Source organism: Euprymna scolopes, chromosome 46 (genome assembly GCF_053919585.1).
Source record: "Euprymna scolopes isolate OS-2025 chromosome 46, ASM5391958v1, whole genome shotgun sequence".
In the NCBI taxonomy this organism is placed as follows: Eukaryota; Metazoa; Mollusca; class Cephalopoda; order Sepiida; family Sepiolidae; genus Euprymna; species Euprymna scolopes.
This window is the reverse complement of record NC_136527.1, coordinates 80143894-80160010: the sequence shown is the minus strand read 5'-3', so window position 1 is coordinate 80160010 and position 16117 is coordinate 80143894. Positions and strand designations below refer to the sequence as shown.

Here is a 16117-nt window from a genome sequence, read left to right as displayed (position 1 = left end):
GGGGTCATTTCGAGTTAAAAGTTTATTTACTGCACTCATCTGGACGTAAGAAATAATTCCGGAAGATGTTCCCACACCCCGGTGTAACAAAGGATGAACCAACTGTTTTAAAAGCATATAATAATTCTAGTATTAAACAACACAGACCCATAAAAATACCTGCTCCACACAAAGGAAAATGGAAGACAGTTAAGTTCTTTGTTGCGACAACAGAAGGGCCTACTATCGTATGACTACCCTAGAACAGAAATATAAAACTGGCAATTGCACATTGTGCAATCCAGGAAACCCCAGTTTCCATAAGATTAAAACAGGATCTGGTAAATATGTACAAAGACCGTTTTGACAGTATCAGTAATTCGAGGGCGAATATTATATTGCCTTTAAACCAGACAATCATCAAGTTATATATGCACAGAGAAAATATCCCATACATATGAAGGAAGAAATCCAGACTGAACTGGAGAATATGGTAAAACAAAAGAAAAACGAAAGATTTGACCAAGGCCATCATGAGATCCGATTACAAGGTCCCTACAATGGAAGAACTCACACATAAACTCTCTGGTGCCAAATATTTTTCAAAATTGGATGCTTAAAATGGCTACTGGTCAAGGAAACTTGATGCAGTCTCACAGCTCTTAATTACCTTCAGCTACCCCTTTGAAAGATCGTTTCCAACGGATACCTTTTGGTCTGGTGATGTCTCTGGATGTCTTTACCCAGAAGATGGAGATGGTCCTGGAGAAGTGCCCTGGCACTCAAAGGCTGATGGATGACTGAAATAAAAATGTTACCTAGTCCAGTGAACGGCACCGACATGCTGAGGAAGAAGTTGAGAATCATACGTACATTGCACCTTTCAGTCAACACCTGTCACATCTCACAGCACCATTGAAAGACTGTTTTGAAAGAAACGATAATTTTGAGGGTAAATATTATATTGCCCTTAAACCAGACAATCATCAAGTTATATATGCACAGAGAAAATTTCCCATACATATGAAGGAAAATATCCAGACTGATTTGAAAAATATGTTAAAACAATGGTCATAAGAAGAGTAACCAAGCCTAGAGAATGGGTCAGCAGCTTCGTTTATGTGTATAAAGAATGGAAAACTACGCCTGTGTTTTTACCGACAGATATAAACAAAGCATCTATGAGATGCCATTATAAAGACCCCTATAATAGAACTAGCACATGAACTCTGGTGCCAAATACTTTTCTTAATTTGATGCTAAAAACAGCTATTGGTCTATCAAACTCGATTCAGTTTCACAACTGTTGACTATCTTCAACTCCCAGTCTGGAAGATTATGTTTCCAACAGATGCCTTTTGGTCTGGTAATGTCTCAGGATGTCTTTATCCAGAAGATGGACATGACCTTAGAGAAGTGCCCTGGCACTCTAGCGCTGATCAATGATATTACTTTTCGAAAAACCAAAGAGCATGAAAAGAAACTTCACAATTTAATGAGGATTGCACAGAAACAAGGACTGTTTCAACCGTGAAAAGCGTGTAATCAATGAGAAACAGACTACAACGGTCAAGTAGGAACCCTAATCCCAGCCAAGTCACTGAGATAAAAAAAACTTACCTAGTCATTGAACACCACCGACATGAAAAGGGTGTTCGGAATAATCACGTACATGGCACATTTCATTTCACCTTTCAGATCTCACAGCAACATTGAGAGATTTCCTTAAAAAGAGGGGAAAACTAGTTGAGAGAATATCACCAGAGAAATCTCCAGTAAATAAAGGATTTAATTTGTAAAGATACGTTGCTGTTGTACTTTGACGCTACAAAGCAATTCGTCATCCAAGTCGATGCATCATGTACAGAACTCTATGGCATTTGTATCCAAATCTTTAACAGAGACCGAACAACGCTATGGCAACACAGAACAGGAACTCCTTGCAGTTGTTTTTGGCTGTGAACGATTCAGGACTTACATCTATTGAAGTGTGTTTTAGGTGGAAACTGATCATAAGCCTCTGGAAATGTTCAACTTAAATTTAATTGCAGCCTCACCTTCCCTTCAACACAAGCTGTTAAGTTTGTAAGGGTATGATATGACGATGGTATATCGCCATGGAAAAGATATGACATCAGTGGATGGATATTCAAGGCTCCCAAACAAAAAAATAAAAGAAACCATTGACTTTGACATGAGGGTAGATTTTGTTGAATTTTTAACCCCACAACTAGCTCACTGACACCAAGCAACAAATGAGGATGCCAATCTTAGTGAGTCGAGGGACATTATTCTTAATGTTAAGCCCGAAACTCTCAGAGAAGTAGACAAAATATGAGACATTATTGACCTTATCGGGACGAACTGTTTATTGAAAATGGAATATCATTGAAATCAAACAGAATAATAATACTCAATTCAATACAACAAGAATATTACAAAAATTACATTAGACACCAAGGCATGGATAAATGTAGACTCCGAGCAAAACGCAGTGTTTTTATACCAATATAAACAAGACATTGTGTGTCTTTTTCATATGTATAAGTAAACTTGATTTATGAGGACAAGAATATTCACATATCGTGAAAGAATATTGTTTTTCCCTTTTTATTTAACTTTTAGTTCTGAGAGATCAAGGGCTCCTTCCTGGAGATAACACTTGATTCCGTTACGATGTTAATCTATATCCAGGGCTTTTTAAGAATAGATGCTGTTCCCTTGATAGCTGCTATTTGTATTTAGTTACAGCTTGGTCTTTCAAGGATTGCTTCTAAGAATTTCTGAAGATTTTTTTTATTCATCGAGATACTCCTATATGTTATCTTTTTTCGTTTTGCTCTATTAAAGTCAATAGGGATTTTCTCTAGTCTAAGTTTTCATATATTTCACTAACGATGATTTTTAATGAAAAAATATCTACAAGTTCACATGAATGTGACTTTTCTCTTTTATTAGTTTAGCTGAGATGCTCCCCTCACAACCAGTAAATTGTTTATTTCTTTCGGTTTCCAGGGTGAGTTCTCATGTGTTTCACTAAAGATGATTTATCAGAACAAGAATGTCCACAAACTTTACATGAATATGGCTTTTCCCCAGTGTGAGTTCTCATATGTATCAATAACCTTGAATTTACAAAACAAGAATATCCACAAACCTCACAGGAATGTGGCTTTTCCCCAATGTGAGTTCTCATATGTATCACTAACGCTGATTTATCAGAACAAGAATATCCACAAACTTTACATGAATGTGGCTTTTCCCCAGTGTGAGTTCTCATATGTCTCACTAACGATGATTTTACAGAACAAGAATACCCACAAATTTCACATGAATGTGGTTTTTCCCCAGTGTGAGATCTCATATGATTAACTAACGATGATTTTACAGAACAAGAATATCCACAAACTTCACATGCATGTGGCTTTTCCCCAGTGTGAGTTCTCATATGTTTCACTAACGATGATTTTATAGAACAAGAATATCCACAAACTTCACATGAATGTGGCTTTTCTCCAGTGTGAGTTCTCATATGAATCATTAACTTGTATTTAACAGAAAAAGAATATCCACAAACTTCACAAGAATATCGTTTTTCCTCAGTGTGAGTACTCATTTCTCACTAGCAATTGCGTTTTAAAACAAGAATCTCAAAGGAGAATGTGGTTTTGCACTAGTGAGAACATTCTAATATGTTTAACTGATTTTTTAAAATTTTGCGAAATTTTCTTAAATTTTTTTATACATTTACTTAATACATTATACTAAACATTGTCATTTTTACTTCAATTTTAATTATTAGTCTTTTTCTCATTATTGGTTCTCATATCTCATTAACGATGATGTGTAAGAACAAGAATATCAACACACTTTACAAAAATATTGTTTTACACCAGTGTGAGTTCTCATATTAAACTAACGATAATTTTATAGAATAAAAATCTTTATATATTTTACACAAAATATTGATTTTCTTTTTTATTTCAGATTTACAAATCAATTTGTTTAAGCTGGGGATTGATCATCTTACAAGATGCCAAACATTAAAATAATACTGTTTAATAATAATGTTTATATATATCTAAGTAAACTATATTCCACGAAATCTATTTCTATAATACAATCCACGAAATCTGTTTTTATAATACAATCACACACTTAAGAAAAATGTGACTTTTCCCAGTTTGATTTCTCATAAGTCTAAACTGTTGATTCGATTTTATTAGTTTTTGATTTACTTGAAAATTAAACAGATATTTCATCATAACTAATATTACTTTCAAGATGTGTTAAGTTTTCATAACTATTTCATAACATCCGTAAATAATAGTGTCCAGTACAAGTAATTTTCCCAGAGATGACGATGTAGTCTTCCAACTAAGGAAATACTGTTTATCGAATAATGTTAAAGGAAATCACATTCTATTAAAATTCACTCATAGCGTTCAATCAGGAAAATCTGCAAAAAAATGAAATTCAATATTTTAGTATTTGATTTGATGTATTAGTATTGTTTATAGCGAAAAATTAATTTCATCTAAACATCATAAGAGTCACGTCAGAAACAACTATTTCATAACTTTACAGAGAACCAGTCGATACAGGTGTTGCTTAGAATATAATCTAGTTTAATGTACATCTGGAGTTTTTATGATGTAAATCAAAATGCCCTATTATCTAACCATTGTCATTATATGTATGTTGTAACCAAAACTTTAATTTGAAAATTTTTACAGTGAAATTCTATACATTTTAATTATATTATTACCTTTTTTTTATATATATTTCTCATTTTTTTTTAAAATTTGTCAATCCTATTATTATCCTAAATGTAAATTTCGTTGAAAATCCTACAATGAAATTCTATAGATTTCAATTTTTTATTTTTATTTTTAATTTTGTCAATCCTATGATTAAATCAACCTTCGTTTAAGAAAATATAACTTTACCCGTCTAATTCATGTGAATATAAAAATTATGTGTACCTATATATTTTTAACTTATCAGAGTGTAAAGGTTTCAGGTTTGTCCCACACTCACAATGTTTAATCTCTATACCCTGTTTTCAAGTAATTTAATCGAATGTGCTCTGATGAATGTGTAGTAACTGTACCTCCTCGACATACATACTTCTACTTTATCTGACAAGCAGAAAATTCCTGCCCTGTTTCATGTTGGTATTTCTATATAGCAGAAATCCTTTTACTTTTATAATGTTCTTCATTAGTCTGCTAGACCTTGGAATTCCCTTCCTGTTTTCTGCTTCACTGACTGTACAGAAATCCAGTAGTTTAAATGTAATATATATGATTAAGATTATTCATTATTTACAGATGTTTAACTGATAAACGTTTTAACGTTTGATTTTTAAATGTTAGTAAAATAGAACATTTAAATTACTATAAACATTTAATCCAACCATATAATTTTACGTTTTATGTAAAACATTAAGATTACATTAGAATATACACTGAGTTGATGCAACTATAATAACAAACTTAGTCTTACATAAGGTTAAAAAAAGAATTTCAAATCTGATAGGTCCCATCCCTACCCTCAAGATCCACCCTCTGTCTTACTTTCACAATGTTGAATATATATATGTATTATTTTAGTTTTTCACAAAATCTTATGAGAGTAGATTGATAAATTTGATTTTATTTCATGTAAATAATACTATCAACGTATACCATATCCATGAACGTTTCGTCTTTATTTCGAGACTTCTTCAAGGTGCTGAAGAGTGTAGTAATCTCCTGGTGCAATCATATGCCCACTGGAAAATCCAAGCTTGGCTTTAGAAGGAGTGATATGAATTCGTGCCCCTCTTTTACTGGCCTACAACCTCCGCTGACCTATCCCTGCTGAAATGCTTCTCTTTGTTATGCACCAAGAACAATTATCAAAATTAATTATATGCTTATTGTTCAATAGGGAGTTTAAAATTTCTACTTAAAAAAATTAGTCGGTCCGTCACTGTAAAAAAATTCATACCATTATAAAATAAATAAAAATACATAAAAAATCTATGTTAAAACTACACAGCAAAATATAAACGTTACACAAAAGCCAAAATATTAAAACATAAAACTCTTCATAATCTATGCAATCAAAATTTATGTTTGGTTATAAACAACCAATAAGCTTTAAAACGTATATTCATATGCAAAGATTAATATGTATATAAATATATATATATATATATATATATATATATATATATGTATATATATATACATACACATATATATATACATATATATACACATATATACACATATATACATACACATATATATACACATATGCACATATATATACGTACATGCATACATATATATATATATATATACATCCATATGTATATATACATACATATATATGATGATTGCAACGTCTTGTCAGACGAGTGCCACTCCCTCAGACATTTAAAATCCATGAGCCCAAATACCTGAGGGAGTATCTATACAAAGATGATGTTACAGAGTCTTAGCTTTGTACGACAGCTAAGTCTCTCTCTCGGTTCAAAATGTTGAGATCCAGCAACACGCAAGAGCAAGATAGCCAGCAACCAATTAAACTGCAGACCAGCTTAATGCGGGTACTGGTCTCCCGCTTTATGGTTTTTTAAATCAAAAATTTGCTTCTCCTAGAAAGGTTGCCTTCACCACGGCTTACGGGAGCCCTCTCCACCCCAATACACATATACACACACAAATATACACGTTGCTAGTTGGCCCTTGACCCAGAAAAAGAGTTCATTCACCCTTTGGAAGGCCTTGTTTTTAATCCTACAGGGAGACTTGCCGCCCTCCTCACCAAACAAGTCTGGTGGGGGAACCAGTTTAGTCGCCGGTGACCCGACCATGAGGCAGGTAGTACTGGGCTACATGGTACCAGTAGAATATGACATGACCTGACATGTGTGTATATATGTATATATATGTGTGTGTATATATGTGTGTATATATATGTGTGTATATATGTATATATAAGTATATATATATGTATATATATGTGTATATATATGTATATATATATGTGTATGTAATTTTATATATGAATATATGTATATATATGACGCTAGAACATTTGTGTGCTTTTAACACACGCCCACACCAATCCTTGAGCTCTAGCGTCATATATAGCTTCTCCCAATCTAATCATCCCCACGTGCACGTCGTGAGCTCTGCCACGCTAACGGGGCTCTAGTGAATGGCGAGTGTTCGGCGCCAGAAAACTGAATCCCCACTGCCTTGTGGGATAAGGTGTTGAACCAAAGGCTAAGGGTGAGGTAACCCTGACAGAAACCTCCAGAGGAGCTTAGGCCCTGTTGACTGCGGCATTCATGACCCACTGGCGTGTGGACCATGCTCTGGTGCCCAGTTACCTAAGGCCCAGTCATGGGTAAATGACATTAGCGGGGTAGAAGGAGCTCCTGTAAGCCGTAGTGGAGGCAATCCTTCCAGGAGAGGACAACTCCTACAAGAAATCTGCGGTCAAAGCAATTACTAGTCATCTTGCAATAGCTTGTCACTGGGTTATTGTTGCTGAGACTTAGAGAGTGGCACTCGTGTCGTACAAGCGCTTGTCACTTTAATACAACGATGTACAGATGTTACTTGAGATCTATCTATCTTTTACTATCTTATCCTTATCTGTCGTTTATTTCTATTACAAGTCCTATGGCGATGGAGGAGTGGCAACGTGTACAGACTTGACCAGTTGGAGGTACACAGTCACAAATCTACACAGGGGCGACAGGTACCCTATCTTAACATCGTTATTGTGCCTTCACATGACAGAGGCCAACTCCGGTGGGGGTTCTGTGACTGAGCAGCCCTATTCAGGGAGAGCACTGCTCACCCAATGTCTTGGGAAAGTGCTAGAAAAGGTGCACTAAAAATTGTCTGTCATACTATCACTGGTTAGTTTCCTGCGGCTAACGGTGGTTTGTAAGCAGGAAGAAAACAAAACTGTATCTCCAAAAAGGAACAAAATTCAATTTATGCTGTTGGAATGTACGCACTCTTCTTGATAAAGCATCATCCAACCGTCCAGAGCGCAGGACGGCGCTTGTAACTGCAGAGCTACGAAGACTTGATATAGATATTGCTGCTCTGTCAGAGACCCGTCTTTGGGGAGAAGATCAAATGACAGAGCTATCATCAGGCTACACTGTCTTCTGGATTGGTATCCGTAGAGATGGTGGAGTCGGTTTTGCGATTAAAACATCCTTAGTTGATACTATGGAATTTCCTTCCAGTATCTGTGATCGCATCATGAAACTTCGTGTTCCTCTTTCACATGGCAGATTCATCACTATTCTTTCGGTCTATGCACCAACCCTTCAAGCGAATGAAGATGACATCTTGTGTTTCTATGAGTCTCTGCGCTTTGTTGTTGCATCTACACCAATAAATGAAAAACTTGTTATTCTTGGTGATTTCAATGCCCGTGTTGGGAAAGACTGAGACCTGGAGTCCTCTTGGCTGCTATGGTATCGGTACCATGAATGCTAATGGCCTTAAGCTACTAGAGCTGTGTTCAGAATTTAACCTCGCTATTTGTAACAAAGCTACTTGGATACACCCACGTTCAAAGCATGGTCACCTAATTGACTTCATCATAACTCGGAAATGCGACCTTCGAGATGCATATACTGTTGGTGTCATGCGCAGTGCTGAATGTGACACCGACCATAAGTTGGTGAGAGGAAAGTTTAATTTACGAATCCGTAAGAAGGTTCGTCACAGTGGTGTTAAGGTGCCTAGTTGTATTGATGTCGCGAAGTTAAAGCTGCCTGAAGTTCAAAAGAATATGGCGGAAAAGCTCGATAATCTTGCATTTGATGGCACATTGGTGAATTTTAAGACTCAAGTTTATTCTGCTGGTGCTGAAATTCTTGGTTTCAAAAGTGATAAGAACAAGGACTGGTTTAACGACAACAATCTTGAAATTAATCAGTTACTGATGAATAAACAGACAATTTATGATCTTTACTTCGTGGAAATCATTCTGATCATACAACTAAATTGCGACAATACAAAGAGGTAAAAGCCGCATTGCAACGTGAGCTAAGAAAAATGAAAAACCAATGGTGGATGGATATAACGGAGCAGATCCAAAGGGCATTTGACACAAAAAAATGCGAAGGAATTTTATGGACTCCTGCGCCAAGTATTTGGTCCAGCTACCTCTTCAATATCACCCCTGATGTCGAAAGATGGTTCTGTAGTCATTAAGGATCCAGAGAATATCTTGAAGAGATGGCAGGAGCACTTTACTGATGTGTTTCTGTAGTAAAAAAAAAAAAAAAATCGTGCAAACCTTTTACCACTGGCAACGCCCGCTTCAGAGAGTGAAAGAAGAAGAAGAGAATGGACACTGCGTCTATTTATAGACTAGAGATCATGGGAAGAGTATGCAAATAACTTTGGACGGTTTTGTCCTATAAAAAGCCTGTATTTGGGAGAGAGGGTGTCTTTTTTGTTTGGCAGAAGCAATTGCTGTCAGAAGTGCATTGGACTGCAGGATTGAAGAGTGAAGATTGAGTTGTGGAGTCATTGTATTTAACCACAAGCTATTTCGGCCAAGAACAGATCATGGAATCTGGGATGTTGAGATTGGGAAAAGATGTGACACCACCTTTTAGTGGAGAAGGTGATGTAGTCGGATGGATAAAGAAAGTAAAACTGGTGGCTAAGCTTCAACATGTGCCAGACCTTGCCAGTTTTATTCCACTTTTTTTGCAGGGAGATGCACTCGCTCTCTATCTTGAGATGAATAATGCAGAACAAGAAGATGCAGAACTGATAGAGATGAGACTCGTAACCGCCTTCACTGAGGGGCCTTTTGAGGCATACGAAAAACTGCAACGATTCATGTGGACAGGAGAATCGGTGGATGTTTATGCTAATAAAATCAAAAGATTGGTTGGACTGGCGGGATATCTGGGAAGAGGGCTGGAACATACAGCCAAACTGGCATTCATAACTGGATTCCCAGACGATGTATCTGTGGCATTACAGCAGCTACCGAACATAGAGAGAATGGATGTCAGCAAACTGATACCGACTGCACGGCTTTCAGTCAGCAAAAGAGTCGTAGAAACTCGGACATTGGCCGCAAGTGCGCAAACTTATGAGACTAATAAGGGAAAGAAAGAATCAAGCCTTCAGTGCTTTAGATGTCAAGGACCGCACCTAAAAAAAGATTGCACAGAGATCCCTAGGGCCAGGGCAACATGCTACAATTGTGGAAAATTTGGCCACATTGCGAGATATTGTCCTCAGATTCAGGGAAACGGGCAAGGGGGAGCTTCTGCGCCGCAAGCTACCCTAGCAATGAAATGAAGGCGCGATACTGGCCTCTTCCTATAATAGAAGTAGAGGTGAATGATTCTGTAATGACTGCACTTGTTGATACTGGGTGCACCACTACTTTAATCAATTCCAAACTTTTGAAGGGATATGGAAGGAGCGATACAGTGAAAGCAGTTGATGGGAGGAATATAGAATGTAAAGAAGCCAGACAAGTGGAGATAAACGTCTGTGGAATGCACGTAAAGGTGAGGGCAATCTTGATGAATCACATCGTTGAGGGGATCGACGTCATAATTGGAATGGACGTGATTAATGAGCTGGGAGGTGTAACTATAAAGAAAGTCAAAGTGAAGTTTGGAGATATACAATGTGCCGTGGCTGCCCATCAGCTGAATGTTTGCAAAATCGAGGATAAAGACTTTGAAGCAAACTTCGATGGAGATAAATGGACAGTAAGATGGACATGGAAGGGAGAGCCTCCAGTATTGCAGAACAAAGTCCAATATTATAAAAACTCTCTGGAAGGCGATAAGAAATTAGAATTCGAGAAAGAGGTGGAAAGATGGATATCGGATGGTATTCTGTTACCATGGAAAGGAGAAAGAAAAGGTGTGTTGCCATTGATGGCAGTATTTCAGGCCACAAAAGGGAAAGTTAGGCCAGTGTTCGACTTTCGTGAGTTGAACCGTTTTGTGGCGTGTCATACAGGGAGCGACATAATAGATGTATGTGATGAAAAGATAAGAAAGTGGAGACAGTTGGTAGGAGGGACCGCAATAGTGGACCTTAAGTCTGCCTACCTGCAACTACATGTGGCAAAGGAACTATGGCAGTACCAGCTGGTCTGTTATAAAGGAAAAACCTATTGCCTAACACGATTAGGATTCGGACTTAATGTCGCACCAAAGATTATGGCATCCATTTTAAAAACAGTATTAAAGAAAGGAAGTAGGACAAAAGAGGCCACTGATTCATACATTGATGATATAATGGTAGACGTAACGAAAATATCGACACAGGAAGTTGTGGAACATTTGAAGGGGTTTGGGTTAGCAGCAAAATCTCCGGAATCCCTGGACGGAGGAGCGGCACTGGGCCTTAAGCTTATGAAAAATAAGATGGGTGCACTAATGTTCAGGAGAGGCAACGAGATCCCAGAGATGGGAGGAGAAATTAGTAGGCGGGAGCTATTTTCGATCTGTGGTAAATTATTGGGGCACTATCCAATTGCTGGATGGCTGCGATTAGCATGCAGTTATGTGAAAAGAAGAGCAAATGGAGTGGATTGGGAAGAAAAAGTTGATTGCAGAACCATGAAAGTGATGCAGGAGGTTCTAGCTGAGGTGAAAAAAGAAGACCCTGTTAATGGCGCTTGGCACATACCTGAAGTGAGCACAGGAGTCGTGTGGTGTGATGCAAGCAATGTTGCAACTGGCGTGGTTGTCGAGATTGGCGGTGTGGTGGCGGAAGATGCAACTTGGCTGAGGAAAAGTGATGACTTTAATCACATTAACATAGCTGAATTAGATGCTGTTCTAAAGGGTGTCAATTTGGCTGTCAAATGGAGACTGACAAATATTGAAATTAGAACTGATTCAGCCACTGTACTCAGTTGGGTGAACTCTACTGTGGAGGAGAGTGGCAGAATACGAACAAAGGGTGCTGGAGAAGTGATAATAAAGCGGAGATTAGGGATGCTTAGAGAGTTGATGTCTGAATTGAAACTGCAGATAAAAGCAGTGTTTGTGCCTTCTGAAAGAAACAAGGCAGATGCGCTAACACGGATAAAAAAACAGTGGTTAATTGAGAAAGAGGAGGCGCCGATATGCTGTCTTGGAATTGGAGAAATTAAAGAGTTGCATGACATGCATCACATGGGAGTGGAAAGAACATTATATTTGGTGAGGCAAGTGGATCCGAATGTAAAACGGGAAGAAATTCAGATGATAGTAAAGAACTGTGTTCGGTGTCAATCGATCGATCCTGCCCCAAATATACATAATCCTGGGGAAATTGGAGTTTTAACGAACTGGACGAGACTAGCTATTGACATAGCACACTACCGAGGGGGAGCGTACTTATCAATAATTGATTGTGGGCCAAGTAGACTGGCGATATGGAAGGAACTGCGAGTGGAAGCCGCATCTGCAGATGCAACTGAATTAGAAAAGGTGATGCTTGAACGAGGTCTAGTAAGGGAGGTGATAATGGACAACGGCACTGTTTTTCGCTCAGAAATCTTTCAGACGATGCTAAAAAAATGGAAGATTAAAAGTTATTATAGGGCAGCCTACAGACCTGGAGGAAACGGCATTGTGGAGCGACATCATCGGACCATGAAAGCAATAGCTGAGAGAGGAAGAATATCACCTGAAGAGGTCACATTTTGGTACAACATGTCCCCTAAGGTCGGGCAAAGAGATGACACAGTGCCACATAGAGCAATCTTTAATTACGAATGGAGACATCCTAGAGACATGTCACCGGAAATTAATGATCAAGGACCAGCCAGAATCCAAATAGGAGAAGAAGTTTGGGTGAAACCGCCTAATGCCCGATGCACAACGCAGTGGGGAAGAGGAGTGATAACAGGAGTGCAATCCCCAAACAACTTAAGTGTCAATGGAATGCCACGACATGTTTTAGATTTAAGGCGTGTCATCCATTTAGGTGATGAGGATGGTGGTACTGAGCCAGGGAGTGATGAAGATGAACCGGTGCCGATGCAGAGACCGCAAAGAGAACGCAATGCGCCGATCTGGACACGGGATTATGAGATGTGAATGATCTTTAATGATCATGGGGGCGTGTAATAAAAAAAAAAAAAACACAAATCGTGCAAACCTTTTACCACTGGCAACGCCCGCTTCAGAGAGTGAAAGAAGAAGAAGAGAATGGCCACTGCGTCTATTTATAGACTAGAGATCATGGGAAGAGTATGCAAATAACTTTGGACGGTTTTGTCCTATAAAAAGCCTGTATTTGGGAGAGAGGGTGTCTTTTTTGTTTGGCAGAAGCAATTGCTGTCAGAAGTGCATTGGACTGCAGGATTGAAGAGTGAAGATTGAGTTGTGGAGTCATTGTATTTAACCATAGTTTCACAATCCCTCAGCAGTGGATGCTGATGCAATTGATAGCCTGCCACAATGTGATACCATATTCAGAATGGATCGTTTACCTAATCTGGTTGAGGTGCAGTTGGCTATCGCACAAATCAGCAGTGGAAAGGCACCTGGTTTGGATGGTGTTCCGGTGGAGCTTCTGAGGACTGGAGGTGCGAATATTGCTTATTCTATCCTTGGTTTTGTTGAGGAAATCTGGCAAGGTGCTCCTGTTCCGCAGGACTGGATTGATGATGTCTTGGTGACCCTGTTTAAGGGAAAGGGGCAGAATAATGTTTGTGACCACTACCGTGGGATTATGCTTTTGGAAGCTGTTGGTAAAGTTCTCGCACGACTTCTATTAAACAGCTTACTGGAGGATATTTGTCCTAATGCTATTCCGGAATCACAAAGTGGCTTTAGGTCTGGCAGAGGAACTATGGATATGATTTTTTTCAGCCCGGCAAGTCCAGGAAAAATGCATTGAACAACAGATGCCACTGTATCGAGTGTTTGTTGATTTAACCAAAGCATTTGACACGGTAAACAGGGATGCTCTGTGGCTAATCTTGGAGAAAGTAGGGTGTCCTCCAACCTTTGTTAGAATATTCAAGGAACTGCACAGGGACATGAAAGCTCGAGTCTCATTTAACGGAAAATTGTCTGATGAAATTCCTGTTGACAATGGTGTCAAACAAGGTGATATTCCTGCACCTACTCTTTTCTCTATATATTTTGCTGCTCTGCTTGCTCATGCGTTTCGTGATTGCGATAGGGGTGTCATGTTAAAGTTTCGAACCACAGGTCGCATTTTAATCTTAGAAGATTTAATGCCAGAACCAAGCTACATCATGTCTTGGTCAAGGAGTTACTGTATGCAGACGATGCTGTTTTTTTGTCACACACTGAGACTGATATGCAGCATATAATGAATAGATTTGCTGACTCCTGCACTGCCTTTGGTCTGAGGATTAGTCTCTCTAAAACAAAGGTGATGTTCACTCCTGCACCGGGCCAATCATACGTGGAGCCAAACATCATGGTCTGTGGTGCTAGACTGGGTGTAGTTGATTCATTTGTGTACCTTGGTAATTCTCTGTCGAGGGATGGCTGTCTTGACACTAAAATCCACAGGCGAATTCAGAAGGCATCTGTTGCTTTTGGAAGGTTGGAAAAGAGAGTGTGGTCTGATCGTGGCATCACAAACTGGACTAAGATCTGCGTTTACAAGACTTGTGTGCTGACCACATTGTTGTACTCATCGGAGACCTGGACATTGCATCAAAGGCACACTAAGTGGCTTGAACGATTTCACCTAAAATGCTTGAGACGTATCTTAAACATCAAGTGGCAAGCACAAGTACCCGATACTGAAGTCCTCATGAGAGCATGTTGCTCTAGTGTTGAGAACTTTGTAATCAGATCTCACATGCGTTGGGTGGGTCACTTGGTTCGAATGAAAGATTGTAGGCTGCCAAAACAAATTTTTTACGGGGAGTTGGAAAATTGCAAGCGCCCTCAACACAAGCCTAGGAAGAGGTTCAGCGACTTTACAAAGAATAATTTGAAAGTCTTACAAATCGACATCGACACATGTGAAGAACTTACTCTGCAGAGGCCGAAGTGGAGAAAGCTTGTACGTGAGAGTTGTGACGCTCTAGAGAAAAGAAAGCAGGCCCACAGTAATCTGAAGCGAAAACTTTGCAAAGGTTTTATTGATGGTCTCAACCATGATACACAGAGCTGGAAGTGTGACACTTGTGAACGAGCGCTTTTGTCAAAAGCTGGCTACGTCAACCACCTTAAGTCGCACAAAACTCCTGTTCAGGTCAACTTTGCACCTATTAGTACAGACCAAATGATCTGTTTGACATGCAGTAAAGTTTGCAAGTCTACTGCTGGTCTGAGAAGACATGTGATTGTTCATAGGAATACCCTTCAACATCCAGAGGAAGTCAACTCGATGGAAATTGCTCAATTTGTGTGTCACATCTGCTTCAGGATGTGCAAATCTGCGGCAGGGGTGCAGAGTCATCTGAGGTGGCATGGACGGCAAGATTGGAAGAACTCAGTGTGACGGCGATCATCTGGAAAGATGCAGCAATCATCATCATCATCATGTATATATGTATATATATATGTATGTATATATGTATATATATTTATGTATATATGTGTATATATATATGGATATATGTATATAGGTATATATATGTATATATGCATATGTATATATGCATATGTATATATATGTATATATATGTATATATGCATATGTATATATGCATATGTATATATATGTATATATGTATGTATATATATGTATATGTATATATATGTATATATATATGTATATGTATATATATATATATATGTATATATGTGTATGCATATATATGTGTATGCATATATATGTATATATATATGTATATGTATATATATGTATATATGTGTATGCATATATATGTATATGTATACATATGTGTATGTATATATATGTATATACATATATTTATATATATGTATATGTTTATATGTATATATATGCATATTTATATATGTATATATATGTTTATATATATGTATATATATATATATATGTTTCTATATATGTATATATGTATATATATATATATAGGTCTTTATATATATGTATATATATATTTATGGATGTGTATGTATATGTATATATATGTATATATGTGTATGTAT

General features: G+C 37.9%; 1 long non-coding RNA gene across 1 annotated transcript in view; it reads right to left on the bottom strand.

Moving 5' to 3' along the window:
* Positions 1-3199: 3199 nt before the first annotated feature.
* LOC145271213 (uncharacterized) overlaps positions 3200-16117 on the bottom strand; it is a 16655-nt gene continuing 3737 nt past the window's right edge. The window contains exon 2 of the long non-coding RNA XR_013865754.1: positions 3200-4438. This is a non-coding gene — a long non-coding RNA (uncharacterized LOC145271213). The remainder of the gene's footprint in view (positions 4439-16117) is intronic.